Raw genomic sequence first — 18,645 nt, 5'->3', positions numbered from 1 at the left:
TAAATGATTTCAGCACAGTAGCAGGATACAAAATCAACACACAAAAATCAGTAGCATTTCTTTTCTCCAATAGTGAACATGCAGAACGAGAAATCAAGAAAGCCTGCCCATTTACAATAGCCACCAAAAAAATAAAATACTTAGGAATTGAGTTAACCAAGGAGGTGAAAAATCTCTATAATGAGAACTACAAACCACTGCTGAGAGAAATTAGAGAGGATACAAGAAGATGGAAAGATATTCCATGCTCTTGGATTGGAAGAATCAACATAGTGAAAATGTCCATACTACCCAAAGTGATATACAAATTCAATGCAATCCCCATCAAAATTCCAAAGACATTTTTCTCAGAAATGGAAAAAACTATTCAGACATTTATATGGAACAATAAAAGACCACGAATAGCCAAAGCAATGCTCAGCAAAAAAAATAAAGCTGGAGGCATAACACTACCTGACTTTAAGCTATACTACAAAGCTATAATAACCAAAACAGTATGGTACTGGCATAAAAACAGACACACTGACCAATGGAATAGAATAGAGAATCCAGAAATCAACCCTCACACTTACTGCCATCTGATCTTTGACAAAGGCACCAAGCCTATTCACTGGGGAAGGGACTGCCTCTTCAGCAAGTGGTGCTGGGATAACTGGATATCGATATGCAGGAGAATGAAACTAGATCCATACCTCTCACCGTATACTAAAATCAACTCAAAATGGATTAAGGATTTAAATATACACCCTGAGACAATAAAACTTCTTAAAGAAAACATAGGGGAAACACTTCAGGAAATAGGACTGGGCACAGACTTCATGAATACGACCCCAAAAGCACGGGCAACCAAAGGAAAAATAAACAAATGGGATTATATCAAACTAAAAAGCTTCTGCACAGCAAAAGAAACAATTAAAAGAGTTAAAAGACAACCAACAGAGTGGGAGAAAATATTTGCAAAATATACATCTGACAAAGGATTAATATCCAGAATATATAAGGAACTCAAACAACTTTACAAGAAGAAAACAAGCAACCCAATTAAAAAATGGGCAAAAGAGCTAAGTAGGCATTTCTCTAAGGAAGATATACAAATGGCCAACAGACATATGAAAAAATGCTCAACATCACTCAGCATCCGGGAAATGCAAATCAAAACCACATTGAGATACCATCTAACCCCAGTTAGGATGGCTAAAATCCAAAAGACTATGAACGATAAATGCTGGCGGGGCTGCGGAGAAAAAGGAACTCTCATACATTGTTGGTGGGACTGCAAAATGGTGCAGCATCTATGGAAAATGGTATGGAGGTTCCTTAAACAATTGCAAATAGATCTACCATACGACCCAGCCATCCCACTGTTGGGAATATACCCAGAGGAATGGAAATCATCAAGTCGAAGGTATACCTGTTCCCCAATGTTCATCGCAGCACTCTTTACAATAGCCAAGAGTTGGAACCAGCCCAAATGCCCATCATCAGATGAGTGGATACGGAAAATGTGGTACATCTACACAATGGAATACTACTCAGCTATAAAAACGAATGAAATACTGCCATTTGCAACAACATGGATGGACCTCGAGAGAATTATATTAAGTGAAACAAGTCAGGCACAGAAAGAGAAATACCACATGTTCTCACTTATTGGTGGGAGCTAAAAATTAATATATAAATTCACACACACACATACACACATACACACACAAACCGGGGGGGGGGGAAGAAGATATAACAACCACAATTATTTGAAGTTGATACAACAAGCAAACAGAAAGGACATTGTTGGGGGGGAAGGGGGGAGGGAGAAGGGAGGGAGGTTTTGGTGATGGGGAGCATTAATCAGCTACAATGTATATCGACAAAATAAAATTTAAAAAATAAATAAATAAATAAATAAATAAATAAAAAATAAAATAAATAAACAACTATCCACACGTGAAAATACTATAGCAAGAGCTAGGAATCCAGGTAAGAGATTACAGCACAGAAATAAGAAAAGACACTGAAGAGAGTGGGAAGAATGGTTTCACATGACCTGCATCACCCCTTTTCCAAGCCTGGGCAGAACAGCACAGAGAGAGAGAGAGACCCTCCACATGGGGGCAGGGGAGTGAGCTGAGCACCCAACTTTTCCATGGGTCCCAGCACCATGTCCACCCAGTGAAATCCAGTCCCAGGGTAGCCCTCACAACCCCCCAGGCTCCAGCCAGCACCTGCAGGCCAAGCTTCCAGGCCCACCTCAATACTAGGCTGGCCCCTGTGGCCCCAGGTTCCAGTTAGGCCCTTATGGCCTCAGGCTTCAGGCTCACTCTAGCACACAACAACCCCAAGCCCCAGGTTCCAGGCCTGCCCAGGCTACAAGCCAGCCACAATATCAGACTAGCCCCTGTGGATTCAGGCTCGAGGCTTTCCCCATGGACCCAGGTGCCGGGCCCCTCACAGCACTAAACAGGCCTCCCAGTATGTGGTAAGCTCCCATAGACCCATACTCCAGGCCCGCCCACCTGCTGACCCAGGTACCAGGCCAGCTTGCCCAAGGACTTCAGCAACAAGTCCAACCTTGGATCCCACCAGACAACCCACACAGCCTGGCCACAAAAGCAAGGGTATAGTCCAGGGGCTCTTTGCTAAGGAGATGAGTACAGAAGAAAGGGATTATCAAGAGAAGGGAAAAAAGACCTTTAAGGCATTTCGGATATCTTGGAGGCTGTGTCTTCCATTATAGTCTCAGAGGCCTAGAGAGACAGAATGGTCTTGGGGAACAGGTTTGAGGCACCATCCACAGGCTCGGTGCACAGGGCCACCTCGAGAAGCTGCTTCCAGAACCAGCACCTCAGCTGCTTTGGCTGCTCCAGCCATGGCTTGATTGGCCCCAGGTGTGGCTGGATCCGCAGCTTTGGAAAATAAAAGCTGGAAGACATGGCAGCATCCATGTGGTATTAGGCCTGCAGGCTTACAGAATACCAGAGCTGTGAAACCTTGGGAGCCTCCACCCTGATTTTGAAGGACATATGGAAATGCCTGGGGACCCAGGAAGAGATCTGTCACAGGGGCGGAGTTACCGCAGACAGCCTTCACTAGAGCCATGCCAAGCAGAAACGTGGGGTCAGAGCTGCAGCAGAGAAACCCCATCAGTGCCATGCCTAGTGGAGCCATGGGAGAAGAACTGCCATGGAGACCCCAGACCTGTGGAGCTAACAGAGTGGAATGCCATCCTGGGAAAGCTGAAGTGTAGCCTGAGACCAGGAAAGCCATAGAAGCAGAGCTGTCTGAGGACTTGGGGACCCAACCCCCCACATCACCATGTAGAGGACATTGAAGGAGTCAAGGTACATGATTTGCCAGCTTTGAGATTTAATGCCTGCTCTGTTGGTTTTCGGACTTGTTTGGGACCTGTTATACCTTTCTCTTGGCCTATTTCTCTCTTTTCAAATGGGAATATGTACTCTACACATGTCCCACCATTGTCCCTTGGAAGCAGATAACTTGTTTTGATTTCAAAGATGGGACTTTGAGACTTTGGACTTTTGCATTGAAACAAGTTAAGACTTTGGGGATGGAATGGATATATTTACCTGTGAGAAGGACACAAACTTTAGGGGTCAGGGGCAGAAGGCTGTGGATTGATTAAATTGTATCCCCAAAGTTCATATATTAGAAGCTTAATTCCCATTATAACTGTTGAGGGTGGGAAATCCTATTATGGAAATTGAAAGGTGGGGTCTTGAAGAGTTGATTAGATTACAGGACCACGCCGTAGTGAATGAATTAATAATAGTGGTCAGGGGCATGCCTCTGAAGGCTTTAAAAGAAGGGTACATAAGAGGTTAGTTTCTCTGTGCTCCACCATTTTCTGCCATGTGAGACCACTGGGTCAATGTTGCCACCACCAAGGCTTTCACCAAATGTGTTCCCTGGACTTTGGACTTCCCATCCCCCAAAACTAAACAATAAGTTTCATTTTCTTTATAAATCACCCGGCTTCAGGTATTTTGTTATAAGCAACAAAATGAAAAAGAAAGAAAAGTAGGTCTTTTAGTCCCCATTGAGTATTCAGATGACTCTAGTCCCAACTGACATCCAATTGCAACCTCACTAAAGACAATCCTTAATCCAACCTTCTCTTCCTGAATTCCTGACCCACAGAAATCAAGACAGGTACTAAAGGATTACTGTTGCTTAAAGGCACTTAATTATGGAATAATTTATTACTCAGAAATAGGTAACTAATAAAATGTCTTTCCTGTCTTTTCTAAAATGTATAAATGGCATACAAACTTTTACTCTTGTATCTCTGGTATCATATATCATACATAGTTCCTATGCTATTAAATATTCTTAAATATTATGACATCATCAAATATTCTTCCCAAAATACGATTTTTCCTAGATGGTTACACAATATTTCATCCTATCTACATAGCACAATGTATCATGTCTTAAAAGCAGATATTTCAAAAAAACAGTGCCTCAGCCCTGAAGTATGAATTCCCATTGATGAAAGGTTGGTTGGGGAAACAAACATATGTATTTTTGTGAGAGGAAATTCTGTATGCTTTGTCAATACTTTTATTCATTCATTCACCAAACATAAGATCAGGAAATTGGTATGTGTTAATACCATATATCAGGTACTCCAGGAGAGGTAAAAATAATTAAGGCAGAGTTTAGGATCTCAAATCACACCTGGACAGCACATGTCTAAACCTACCTGAGACCCAAATAGAGAGTAATCATGTCATATCTGGTATAAATAATTTGAAAAGTGTCTAATTTCTACCACAAAAATTTGTGTTCTAACGAATCTCGTTATGACAAATATTACTTAAGCACTTATTATATGTAAGGCTATATCTGTTTCCCAGAGGAATTTTTTTTAAATTAGTTTTATTGAAACATAATTCACACACCATACAATTTATTGGGTTTTTGGTATATTACATAATTAATTTTTTAAATTGTGGTAAAATATATGTAACAAAATTTGCGATTTTGACCATTGTTAAGATTATAATTCAGTGATATTAATTACATTCACAATGTCATAAAATCATCACTACTATTTGCAAAACTTTTTCATCACTCCCAAAGAAACTTATAACCATTAAGGAATAATTCTCATGCTCCCTTTCCCCCAGCCCATAGCAACCTCTAATCTACTTTCTGTCTCTATGAATTTTCCTATTCTAGATATTTCACATAAGTGGAATCCTACAATATTTGTGCTTTTGTGCTTGGATAATTTCACTTGGCATAATGTTTTCAGGGTATAATTTTATTGTAGCAAATAACAGAACTTTATTCCTTTTCATGGCTGAATAATATTCCGTGCTATGTATATGCCACATTTTGTTTATCTATTCATCTGTTGATGGACACTTGAGTTCTTTCTACCTTTTGGCTATTGTAAATAATGCTGCTATGAATATTGGTGCACCACAGAGAGATTTTTTTTAAAGCACAAAATATTGCCCATATCTCAAAGAATTTATAATTAGGTAGATGAAAGAAGAAACTCCTGGAAAATTAACTATAGAGGCAAATAATAGCTGAATAAATTAAAGAAACATCACCAAGCATGTGATTAAATATATTAGACAGATAGTATGTATATAGACTATAATTATAAATGTTATAGTATTTCTTATGTAAATAGAACTATAATTTATAAATGTTATGGTATTTCTGAGAAGGGCAATTTCACAGAAGACTGGTGATGACTTCGTCAAAGAAGGCAGATTTGTGCTGTGCCTGGAAAAGTAAGCAGGATTTGGGTAGAGAGAAAAGAGGAGAGACATAAGCCTAGTTGGCCAGATCAGCAGAGGGAAAACCATGGAGAGGGAAAGTATAAAAAACACTCAGGGCAAGTTAGGACATGAAGGAGAGAGAAGTCAGAAAAAAAAAGGTTCTATCACACCTAAGTGCCTGGTGTAATAGATAGTTTTCAGGGTCCCCTCTTTGCTAAAAACTGTTCCCATCCTCAGGATTAGTACAGTGACCCCCACTCCCAAAGGCATAAATGACTGGACAAGGAATTAACACTTGAGGCAGCTTTAGGACATTTGGGTAATCAGATTTTTTAAAGAGAGTTTGAAGTTGAGAGCAAGAGATTTATCCATTTCTACAAGTGCTTGAACAAAAAGATACTCAGACTGGGAAGCTGATGGATATCTTCCTACTGCTTGTGCATGGTGAGGGAGAGGAAGCGAGTGAAAAAGGTAGAGACACAGATAGGGACAGAGATAGAAATATTGACATTGAGATAGTTTTGAGGGGGGGAGAGATAGAGAGAGAGAGAGAGAGAGAGGGAGAGAAGCAAAGCCTCCAAGAGGAGTAGAGATGAGACACCATCAAGTCCCAGCAGTCATGGCCTGAGGCCATGATCAGGAAAAACCATGGGGCAAAAGGAGAAGAGGCATAAACCTAGCTGGGCAGATCAGCACAGAGAAAACCATGGAGAGGAAAAGTATGAGACGCATTCAGGGAAAGTTCGGAGATGTGTTGGTGAGAATCTAAAAGAGAGAGGAATCAGGGGTAAAAGTTCTTTTACACCTGCATATCAGGTGTAATAGACAACTTTCAGGTCCCAAACTCAATCCTCTGCTAAAAACGTCCCCCATCCAAAGTATTAGTGCAGGAAAGCCTGATCTGCTGGTTTCTGGAGGGAAGCCCTTGTCTTTCTCAACTTCTCTTCTTGCACTTCCAAGAGATACACCTTTTCTTATAACAACTGTAGCTATTTTGAGTGCATTTCTATTCCTTGTGACTTGGCTGAGACCCCAGGCAGTCTGCAGCCCTCCCAGACAGATTATTCTCTCAGGAATGTGGAGATTTGAGTGTGTGGAAAGCGGAGTCCCTGAGGGAAGGAAACCAGCTGTGGTGCTACTGAGAGAGTCCACAAATAAGATAAGAACCAGAATGGAAGCAGCAGTGATGGGAAGAGAGGGACAGGATATGAGACACATTTAACAGGAAAAATGATCAACCGGGTTACTGGAAGGTGAAGAACACCATGGAGGAAAGAAGGCTCTAACCTAGATAGGATGATGTCTCCATCAAAGGAAACAACACAGGAGGCCGAGTGGATAAGGGAACAGGGGTAGGATTTTCATCTTGCACATGCAAAGTTTGAGGTGTTGATGGATCATCAAGGAGAAATATATTGTGGACAGTTGACACATGGTCCTAGAATACAAGCTAAAATTCTCACAGTTATAAGAGCAAATTCAGAGTTATTTACATATTGATGCCATGAACAAGTTCTCTTAGGGGCAAGGATTTAGAGCAAAACAGAAAACAATGACCCTTGACAAATGGCTACATTTACAGGCAGAGGGGGGAAATGCTCGTAAAGATCTCAGGATTCAATAGAGGAAAATTTAAGGATATTAAATGGTGTAAGGATCAAGAGGAGAAAAAGCTGAAAAAGGTTGTTCACTTCACCATTTAGAATATTACAGAAATTGAGAAAGAAGATACTGAAGAAGGATGAGTTAACTGATCAGGAAGAGTGGGGGATGGTTTCAGGTAGAAAACACAAAAGTGCACACTCCAGAGCTGACACACCTCTTTGAGAATTACCTGGCACTGCCACACCATCCTTTGTCTTTGACATTGGGCTTCCATTATCAGAGAAACAGCCCCAGTTCCCAGGAAGAAAAAATTATGCAAAGGTGCTCGGAATAGATTGTTCCCGACCTAGATTCCTATGCTTTGGGCTACATACATAATCTCATCTCACTCATAGAGTTCACTTCCTGACTTTTCTTGCTGTTTTGTGAAACCAACCAGTGGCAGCACTCAACCCAGATTTCCTGACCTTGCCTGAAGGTCAGTTAATCCTGACTTTGTCACTCTTTTCTCATTTACTAATTATTAGAGAAAACAATGGTAGTATCTGCAGGATGCAATAGTTATTAGCACTCACTAAGATATAAAAAACTGACTTGGAAAGCACATTCTGCATGTGAAGACCAGTTGCACACACCTCTCTTCCTCCAGTTCCCACCCTTAGGCTGCAGAGGATCATTTCTTAAAGCCTGGTACACTAATCCTCCCATCCTCCCTACCTTCCCCTGGGACAGCTGAGTGATTTTGCACAATTCCCTTTTTCAAATGTCTACATATTTAATTCTAACCTTCCTCTCCACCTTCCTCTCTTCTACCTCTAAGTCAAGTGTTACTTCAGAAAAATCTCACTGTATTCAGGAACCAAAAAAGGTCCAAGTATGGCTACACATTAAAAGCAGTGTTAGACTGCAGAGAGAAATTAAAGGGGACAAAAAATGATGGAAAGGCATCCCATGTTCATGGATTGGAAGAATTAACTTTGTAAAAATGTCCATACTACGCAAAGCAATCTACAGATTCAGTGCAATCCCCATCAAAATACCAATGGCATTCTTTGCAGAAATAGGAAGAACAATGCTAACACTTATATGGAACAACAAAAGACCACAAACAGCCAAAGCAATCCTTAACAAAAAAAATAAATAAAGCTGGAGGCATAACACTACCCAACTTCAAATTATACTATAAAGCTATAATAACCAAAACAGCATGGTACTGGCATAAAAACAGACATTCAGACCAATGGAACAGAACAAAGAACCCAGAAATCAATCCACATGATTACAGCAAACTGGTCTTCACAAAAGGCACCAAGAACATACATTGCATAAATGACAGCCTCTTTAATAAATGGTGCTGGGAAAACTGGACATCCATCTGTAGAAGAATGAAATTAGACCCCTACCTCTTGCCATATACCAAAATCAACTCAAAGTGAATTAAAGACTTAAATATAAGACCTGAAAATACGAAACTAAACACAGGGGAAACACTTCAGGATGTAGAACTGGGCAAAAACTTTATGAATGAGATGCCAAAAGCACAGGTGACAAAAGAAAAAATAAACAAGTGGGATTATATCAAACTAAAAAGCTTATGCACAGCAAAGGAAACAATAAAAAAATACAGAATGGGAGAAAATATTTGCAAACTATATATTGAGAAGGTATTAATATCCAGAATATACAAGAAACTCAAACATCTTAACAGTAAAAAAACCAAATAATCCAATTAAAAAATGGGCAAAGGAACTGAATAGACATTTCTTAAAAGAAGACATACAAATGGCCAAAGGGCACATGGAAACATGCTCAACATCACTAATCATCAGGGAAATGCAAATCAAAACCATGTTGAGATATCATCTCACCCCAGTTAGACTGGCAATTATCAAAAAGATAGAGAATAACAAATGCTGGTGAGGATGAGGAGAAAGGGGAACTCTTCTACACTGTTGGTGGGACTGTGAATTAATACAGCTATTATGGAAGACAGCATGGAGGCTTCTCAAACCATTATGGATAGAACTACCATACAATCCAGCAATCCCACTACTAGCTATATACCCAAAGTAATGGAAATCATCATGCCAAAGAGATACATGCACTCACATGTTTATCACCACTTTACTTACAATAGCCAAAATATGGAACCAACCAAAATGTCCATCGACAGACAACTGAATAAGGAAAATATGTATGTGTATACACACACACACACACAGACACACACACACACACACACACACACACACACACACTACGGAATAATACTCAGCCATAAAAAAGAATGAAATTCTGCCATTCACATCAGCATGGATGAGCTTGGAGAAAATTATGTTAAGTGAAATGAGGTAGGCACAGAAAGAAATACTGCATGTCCTTACTCATAAGTGGGAGCTAAAAAATAAATAAAAGAAAGGAAGGAAGGATGGAAAAGAAGGAAGGAAGGGAGAACAATCAATAATATGTTGAACTTTCAGAAGGAAAGATCAGGACTGGTTACTAGAGATGGGAAAGGAGGAGGGGAAGGGGTTAGAGTGAAATTGGTTACTGGACACAAAGAATGATTACGTTTTATAATGATGAATATGCTAATTATCCTGATTTGATCATCACACATTGTACTCAGGTATTGACAATTAACTCTGTACCTCACGAATATGTATAATCAATTGTTTCAATTAAAAAAAAAAAAAGAGCAGTGTTAGAGGAAATTTCCATCCTTAAGGAAAAGGCAAATCCAAAGTTTGGAAGTAAAAATTAGACATACAAGTCTAAAAAGGCAGTCCCCTTAAAAAAAAGGAATCCCAGCTATTTCCTCATTCTTCCTTAGTGAATTTGCTTTTTTACCAAAAATAACAGACAAAATAAATATGATTTATCTCTTATGCTTGTACCTGAAACTAGTACAGTACCTGGCACTTTCTGAATTCTCTACCAGCGTTTTTTGCTGTGGTTGTAAGGTGACTATGAGTTTCGTTGAAACAGTGTATTCTTTTTCTGTTTTGGTTAATTATTGATGTATTGTTAACATATTAATGCAATATAATTGCTAACATGTTATCGATGTAGAAATGGTACATGAATAATTATATAAATAATTGTATTTACACTTCATTGTAAATGCATTACAATAATTTTATAATTAATACATATTTATAATAAATAATAATTTAATAAATAATATAATACATTGTAAATACATTGCAATAATCTCATTGTAGAGATATGGTATTTTTGGTGCATGTACCCAGTCACTATAACTTTCTTTCTGTGCGGAAAATGGAAAGTGAATTCAGAGGGCCAAGAACATTCTTAAAAACAAGCTTTTGGAGCATTACCAATTCATAAATCATGCAATGAATGGTCATTTATTTTAAATGTCTTTAACTTTTATTTTGATTTTAGAATTTTCTGACTGCTTTAAATCTAGCTTTATAACCAAGCCCTCTTGGAATAAGAAATGAACCCAAAATATGATCATTCATTCCAGTTGGCTGCAATTGATTGCCAGGACTTCAGAGGTTTGTGTTTCCAGATCTCTGCCAATGGCAGGGCCATAAGAACCTACAGTGTCTTCTGGTTTTATCCACTTCCATCAGTTCTATTTTTGTATCTCCATATATAGCACACAGAGCTATCTTCCTCACCCCAGCTGACTGGCATGAGAGTCCGCAGGGCATAGCAGTTATACAAGATTATTGAAGCATACTTCCTACCCTTCAAATAACACAATGCAAAATGCAGAAAAGACATCAGCGAGTGGTCACAATGTTAGGAGAAGTATGTGTGTGAGTGTGCATGTGTGTGTACATTTGTTTTAACTGCTCAAGATTTCTCTCTATGTACTAAGTTTTGTGTACTATTAAGAGCACAATGTCTATAATGCTTTCTGGAAGTTAGTTTTTGGCTGTGTAATGAAATCTATTCCTATGCCTAAATTCACTTGCAAACATCATGATGAAATAAAGTCTCTTACCATACAGTTTAGATTTTAAATGTTGGGAATTTTTTAAACTTCCATTACCCTTATTCTCAATCAAGGAATCCACAGTTACCCAGCGTAAATGAACAGTTGATTTATTCTAACAGGCCCAGTCTCAAACACTGCCACTCCTGTGCTTACTTTTCAATTATTCAGTTCTAGCTGATGCCTATAAAAGTGGCCGTCTTGATGCATCAGCATGGAGAAGACTGTGAGTCCAAACAGATGGTATATTTCACAGTCCAAATTTTGAATGTTATTTATGTAGCTGTGGGTAGCACTATAGCTCTTCTGTTTAGATTTGCACTGTCCAGTACAGTAGCCAACAGGCACCTTAAGCTGTTCAACACTTGAGATGAGGCTAGTTCAGGTAAGCATAAAATACACACTGATTTCAAAGACATGGTACAAAAAAGGGGATGTAGAATATCTCATTTTATACCAATTGCATGTTGAAATGATAATGTATTGGATATATCTGCTTAAATAAACTATATTATTAAAATTCATTTTACCTGTGTCTTTTTATATTTTTCAGTGTGATCACTAGGAAATGCAAAATGACATAGGTGGCTTACAGTATATTTCTATTGGACAGTGCTGGTTTAGGGCCTCCACAATAAAGAGCATAACCAGTAGGTAGTCTTTAAGACTGGAAATCATAGCTGCTGCAGAATTTTACTCCAAATCAAGATAGTCAGAGGAGAATATGACATGAAGTAAAGGTTAGGACAGCCCAAGCATGTTTAGTTAGTACCCAACAAGACAACTAACAACACAAGCCACTAGGAGAGAGAAATGTGACTGCAGTATAATATCTACCTTACTTAACTCTTTCCTTAGGATTGTTTTTTTTTTTTTTTCGTGACCGGCGCTCAGCCAGGGAGTGCACCGGTCATTCCTATATAGGATCCGAACCCGCGGCGGGAGCGTCGCCGCGCGCTAGCAGCACGCTACCGAGTGCGCCACGGGCTCAGCCCTTTAACTCTTTCCTAATTGCTTTTTCATTTCATCTAAGAAGTCATTCCGTGCCTTTCATGGCATGGAAACTGGATGGTGAATCATGAATTCACTTGTGTCAAGTTTTTGTTGTTTTCCCCCGACTCATTGCTGCTAAAGTGTAGACTAGGGATCATTTAACAGAAAATAGAAACATGAATTTTATTTTAAGTTTAATGGAAAATAAAACTTTTAAGATTCTATGTCTGGGTAACAGGCAGCTAGTCAGAGGCAGGAAAGGTTACAATGATATCGCTGAGCATCGTTACTGGATATGTGCACAGGGAGGAGTTCACTCTGACCCTGGAAATTAATAAACACAAAAATTCTGCACCAAATCCCTGATGTAGGATTACTGGATTACTGAATTAAAAACATATTGGAGGTCACTGCTGCCAGCAAAGAATTGTGTAACTGCTGGTAAAAACAATAGTGATTTCAGGAGTAGATTGAGAACAAAACAATAGTATCTTTGTAATGTTCTGAAATTGCTGCGTGAATAAAACTGAGACTGTCCCCATTGCATTTCCCAGTCTGATTTGCTGACCTCCTTGTCTGCCCATAATTGTTTTCTGCCATTCATTTCCTCCAATTGTCAATTATTGCTAAAACAATTATGAAAAAAAAACGTGCATGTCTTTATTTCCTGTTGCTGATGAATGCAATGAAGTCACAGACCAGGCCAGTGCATCATGATCTTTTCCATGACAATGAATTATGTTGTCATAAACAGGATGTAGCTCTTTACCGAGCAAGGAGCCTGTAAATGGCGCTGAATTAGCACAAACATGTTGTCAGCCATGACAGCAAGAAGTTAGAACAGCGACTGAGATCTCCACTTTTTAAAAACATACTGGTTTTTGTTCCCAATTATAAAAGTAGCACATGCTTATTTATCCTGGAGACAGGGTAGAAAATAAAAATCACCATTACCCCACTGACCAGAAATTCCTATTGTCAACATTTTGGTGTATGAATTTTTAGCTCTTTTCGTATATACATACATTTTTTATAAGCAAATGGGATCACACCATGTATATAATTTTGTCACCTTCTCTTTTTCACTTAGCATTTACTATAAACAGCTTCCAATGCTGTTAAATATTACAATGTAATTTAATGGCTATGTAAAATTCCATATTGAAGAACATTATCTAACCATTTCCTTTTTTTATATACTTTGGTTGCAAATAGATAAAGATTCCTTTATGTACATTTTTGTCTGAATGCATGATTCTTTCCTTAGGATAAATTCACTTAAAAAAATATACTTTTCATTTTTTACTGAAAAATATATTGTGTATTTTGAAGTAAATAGAATAAAATGTCTAGGAAATCTTCTTAACAATAAGACACATTTGTGCATTAAAAGTTTAACAACCATGCATGATATATGTGCTTTCCTAAGAGAATAAAGTGAAATACTTTTAATAATTAGCAATAATTAGTTTAAGATAAATCTAAAACTGGTCTATTTTAAATGCCCTTGGGCCAGCCAGAGTTCTGATGAAAACAGAAAAAGAAACCAGATGGATGTATATAATCCCATGAAGTCTTTTTCCAGAATCTCCTAGGGCAACTAGGCTCTAAAGCATTTAAGAGCCCACAGATGATTCTGCACCAATTCTGTGAACTCTGGTTCTATTCCTTAGAGATTCCTAACGAGCTGGCTTCTAGTGCCTGGCTGTATGGTCTCGGGGCTGGGCTGAACCTTGTTAGCTGGTATTGCCATTAGAGGGCAGTCAGAGACTGGGAGACGAGGCTAACACCTTTCCTGGTCTCATTTTCTCTTCAGATAATCTTTATTTCACCAGATAACCAAAGCAAAATCAAAAACAAAGCCCTGAGGGCCGGCCCTGTGGCTCACTCAGGAGAGTGCGGTGCTGGCAGCACCAAGGCCGCGGGTTCGGATCCTATATAGGGATGACTGGTGCGCTCACTGGCTGAGCGTGGTGCAGACGACACCGAGCCGAGGGTTGCGATCCCCTTACCAGTCAAAAAAAACAAAAACAAAAAAACACAAAGCCCTGAAAGGAAAATACAGTTTAGGTGATAAATAATTTCATAAATAACAAAAACATAAACAAAACTTTGTGTGTAAATTATTTCCATTTCCTCAGAGATATTAACCAAAATGTGCAGAATTCTATGAGGGCCATCACAGTCAGGAACAAACAAACAAAAAAAGCCAGGAATATAGTCAAAAATGGGGTTATAGCGTGAACAATCGCTGCCCTATGTCTTTGCAGATGAAGAGAGTGAATCCAGAGCAAGATGCTTAACATTCGACATGGGGATGGGCAGGAGCATGGGTTTTGGCTTCATACACGCCTGGATTCCGTTTTCTGTCTCTCATTAGCTAGACGAGTTCTTAACTTCTCTGAAATTCAGTATTCTCACCTATAAAGAGTGGGTAGCAGTGAAACCTGCCAATAGGTGACTGTGTGCATTAAATAAGATAAAAGGCCTTGGCATACAGTAAATGCTCAATAAATGCTGGCTATTTTATTTCCAGTCTCCACCTCCCTCCTAAACTGGCTCCCATTTCCAGCTGTCCACTTACCATTTCTACCTGACTCCTCCATCAACACTTCAAATTTAATATGTCCGAAGCCAAAATCCTCATGTCTCTCACTAACTCCCTAACCTGCTGCTGTCTCTTTGATTGGCCATTTCTTTGAATGGACCATAAAACACACCATCCTCTTGAACAAGTCTTCTCCTATAACCATGGACAATTAGTTTACAAAATAGGTTAACTTGGTCCCTAATGTGTCTCCATGTGGTTTCTTTCTCTCTGTTTCCATCAGAACCCAGGCAACAGTGACCTGCTCTTTGCCCAAACAAGTCCTGCCTCAAATGGGCAGATCTTATCCATATCATTTCCCTTTTCAAAACCACTCAATGGCTCCATGGCATCTTTAAATTAAATTCTAAACTCCTTAGTCTGGCAGTAAAGTCCCACACAGTCTGACCCCAACCTCCTCAGACACTCCTCTCTTTCTCCGTCGTCATTCCCTCTGCTCCTGTCAGGCTGGTTGACTCTCAGTTCCCTGGCAGGGTTGCCAGATTTAGGAAATAAAAATACAGGGCACCCAGCTAAGTGTGAATTTCAGATAAACAACAAACAATATTTTTGTATAAGTATGTCCCATGCAATAGGCCTCATACATACCCAAGCACAGGACACATACTAAAAAAGTATTTGTTGTTTATCTGAAATTCACATTTAACTAGGCATCCTGTATTTCACCTGGCAATCCTATTTCTTGGGAACACCGAGTACATGCTTATCTCTGCCAACGCTCACAGCTCAATTCCTGTCTGGGATGCTCTTATTTCTCTCTGTGCCCATCAGATCTCCTCTGCCCTCAAAGACCCAGCTCGACCTCATACCTCCATGAAGTCCACCTGGATCAGGTCTTCCTATATGATACTTATTGTCTACCTCATTAATCTGGTTCCATATATAGGACGCCTTGTGTTCTATGTCATTCCTTTTCTCCAACTTAATGTTAAGTTTATCAAGGCTGGAGATCGTATTCCAGGTGGGAGAATTTAATAAATACAAGGGGTCTTCTAAAAGTTCATGGAAAGATTTGTATTATCTTTTAATTTTATTTTTCCATGCACTTTTTGAAGAGCCCTTGTACATCAAGTAATCTGTGAAACTATTAAGCAATTCCCAAGAATTGTATTTTAAATAACTGGCATTTCATGAATATATGTATAAGCGTCTGTGGGTATCCAAAAACCAATGACCATCAATAAGACTTCTACAAGTGGAAAAATATGTTCTTAGAATAATATACACAGAACATATTTTTTTCACTTTTATTTATTTATTATTTTTTAAATTTATCAATATACAATGTAGTTGATTTTCGTGTCCCTTTACCAATTCCTCCTTCCCCCCCCTCCCTCCCCTCCCCCAGCAACATCGTATCTGTTCACTTGTCTTAACAAGTTCAAGGAATTGTTGTGATTGAAAAAACATAATTTTTAATCTATTGCTTAACCCTTAAATAGTGTTAAAACATTTTTATTCTCATAATGTAAACATATGAATGTGTCGAATGGGGGAGTTTGTTGGTTTAAAACAGTAAAGGGAATGAGTTCGACCTTAACAGAAATCAGGATCTCTATAAACCAAGTCCCCATCCCTAGAGCCACGTGGAGTGGCAATTCAGTTACCTTAGATCTCACTCTGTGGGAGGAATAAAATGGATTCAGAACTGACTTGGCAGCACTAGAGTTTCCTGAAAATAAGAGCTGAGAGGTTTTTTGTTTGTTTGTTTGTTTTCAGATCTATCCTATTTATCCAAATTAATTTTGTTTCCCTCTTTTTTCTTACAACTTAAGTTCAACTAAGAAATCAAGCTCTTTCTATTCAAACATACTATACTTTTCTACAGTTTTCGTGGGATGAATTATAATTTCCTAATCAGAAAAAAATAACCCTTCAATTCTCCCAGGAAGGAGGCTCCTTGGCCAGTGAGATCCACACTGAGCCAGAACTGAGTCCCGGCCTCCTGGCTGCTCAGCTTCTCTGGCTTCCAGCTTTGCTATCTTCTTGAGACACATCTAAACATACCCATCTCAAACAAGGGGAAGCCAAAGAAACAGCAACACATTTCCTTCTCCCATTCCTTTTCAATAATCCCCCCAATTCTTATTTCTTTGTGAGTCATTGTGATAACATTAATCAAGTTACTCCAAGACACAAATGTGGACATTACCAGCGGTGGATACAAACTTGATGCATCATTTAAACAAATGTGCTTGTTTAATGGCAAGGAATGTTAAAAGAATTTGGAATGTCCCTAGGAGCTTTCCAAGTTTTTGTGGGCAGCATCCGCTGTTCTTGGATTTAATCCATTTCCTTCGACCTTACCACTTCCAAACCCAGTGACATTTTTCAAGGCACTCAGAAAATACATGCTGAAGGAATGTTTTAAAATAACAATTTAAATAATGACTGTGAGCAGTTTCTATCACTAAAAACTGTCCGGTACTAATTTTTGTGTACAAATGTGGATATTATCAGCAGGTTCTCCTTTGTCTGGAAATGAATGTCCAGGAGAAGAATCTTTGTTGTCACTTAATTTTACACAAAATTCAAATTTTAGTTAAAATAGTTTCTCTATAATTGTCCATTTTTGCTTGAGGACCTATTTATTAAAGGTATTCTATACCAGTATTGATCAAAGAAACAGTAGATGGATTATTACTCAGTACTTTAAAAAGGACAGACAACAAATATTAAGAAAATATTTTTTCAAAAGTAATCATTAATGAAATCATTTATGCTATGTAACTGATCCCCTGATGACAATGAAACTGAAGAAAGTCAGTAGAGATAAAGTTATCTTAAAGAAACAACTTTTTTTTATTTATAGAAACAACTATTTTTAAAAGCGTATATTTATGGTTAAAAACTGAAGATGTCATAAGTTAGGCTGATTTCCACATTTCAGAGATAGGAGCAAAGCTCACTGAAAAGTTACAGTACGCACTGTCTGTGGCTAATATCCACAGTTCAAGAAATACATTAAGACACAGCAATAGACAGACTTTAAAACGGTGCTTACCTTAATTGGCAGACATGCAATCAAAGCTCATCCCTCAATTGAATTGTGTTTTTCTTTCCACTTCATCGACCCCTCCCAAGTTTAACGTGTCTAAACACCTGAAGATACTTGTTCTTTCTTCTAAAATGCTGTCACCACTTCCATTGCCTAAATCCAGTTCAAAAGCGGGGAGAGAGAAAAAAATTGAAATTTGCCAGCTGTTTACGCCTAACGACGACTGTGAAGCTGCTAAGCTTTGAGCTCAATGAATTAAAGGTTGTTTGGCTAAATGGCAGGCACACTTCCTCCTATTCTTTCCGAACTTAGTTTTCCTGCTTCCAGTGGAGCTTTTTCCTTTGCTGGGCTATAAATAGGTTGGTCATAAGAGCACTGAGGAAAGAAGGCAGGAAATGTATTTAATTTCAGAAAGCAGTCTTAGGTGTTTGTGTTTGTGTGTATGTTTCTTTCAAGTGAATACCAATAAACAAGCTAAGATAATTTGGCCTCAAAAATTTCAGCTTTGGTATGTGCACTGTAGTCAAAATTTTCTTTAATTTCCTATAGCCTCGGTTTCACTATATGTTATTTCCTATAAGCAAAGCTTGGGTTGGAGAGACATCATTTTCTATATAAAATATAATGAACCAACCTACATCCAATCCTTTCTTTCCCATAGGAGTGCCACACAAGCTTAATTTCTAGGGAAAAACGTGTGTGTGTGATGGGTGGCAAT

The 18,645-nt window shown here is 38.6% G+C and overlaps 1 protein-coding gene across 4 annotated transcripts in view; it reads right to left on the bottom strand.

The window, feature by feature from the left end:
• RASGRP3 (RAS guanyl releasing protein 3) overlaps positions 1-18,240 on the bottom strand; it is a 110,941-nt gene extending 92,701 nt beyond the window's left edge. For all 4 annotated transcript variants that reach the window (XM_063078285.1, XM_063078280.1, XM_063078287.1 and 1 more), the window contains exon 1: positions 17,934-18,240. The gene's annotated coding sequence lies outside the window, so the exon portion shown is untranslated. The remainder of the gene's footprint in view (positions 1-17,933) is intronic.
• Between the last annotated feature and the right edge of the window lie 405 nt (positions 18,241-18,645).

The sequence above is a fragment of the Cynocephalus volans genome, chromosome 14, assembly GCF_027409185.1.
Source record: "Cynocephalus volans isolate mCynVol1 chromosome 14, mCynVol1.pri, whole genome shotgun sequence".
NCBI classification, from domain to species: Eukaryota; Metazoa; Chordata; class Mammalia; order Dermoptera; family Cynocephalidae; genus Cynocephalus; species Cynocephalus volans.
Note: the sequence above shows the minus strand (reverse complement) of the source record. Positions and strands in the feature narration are given on the sequence as shown.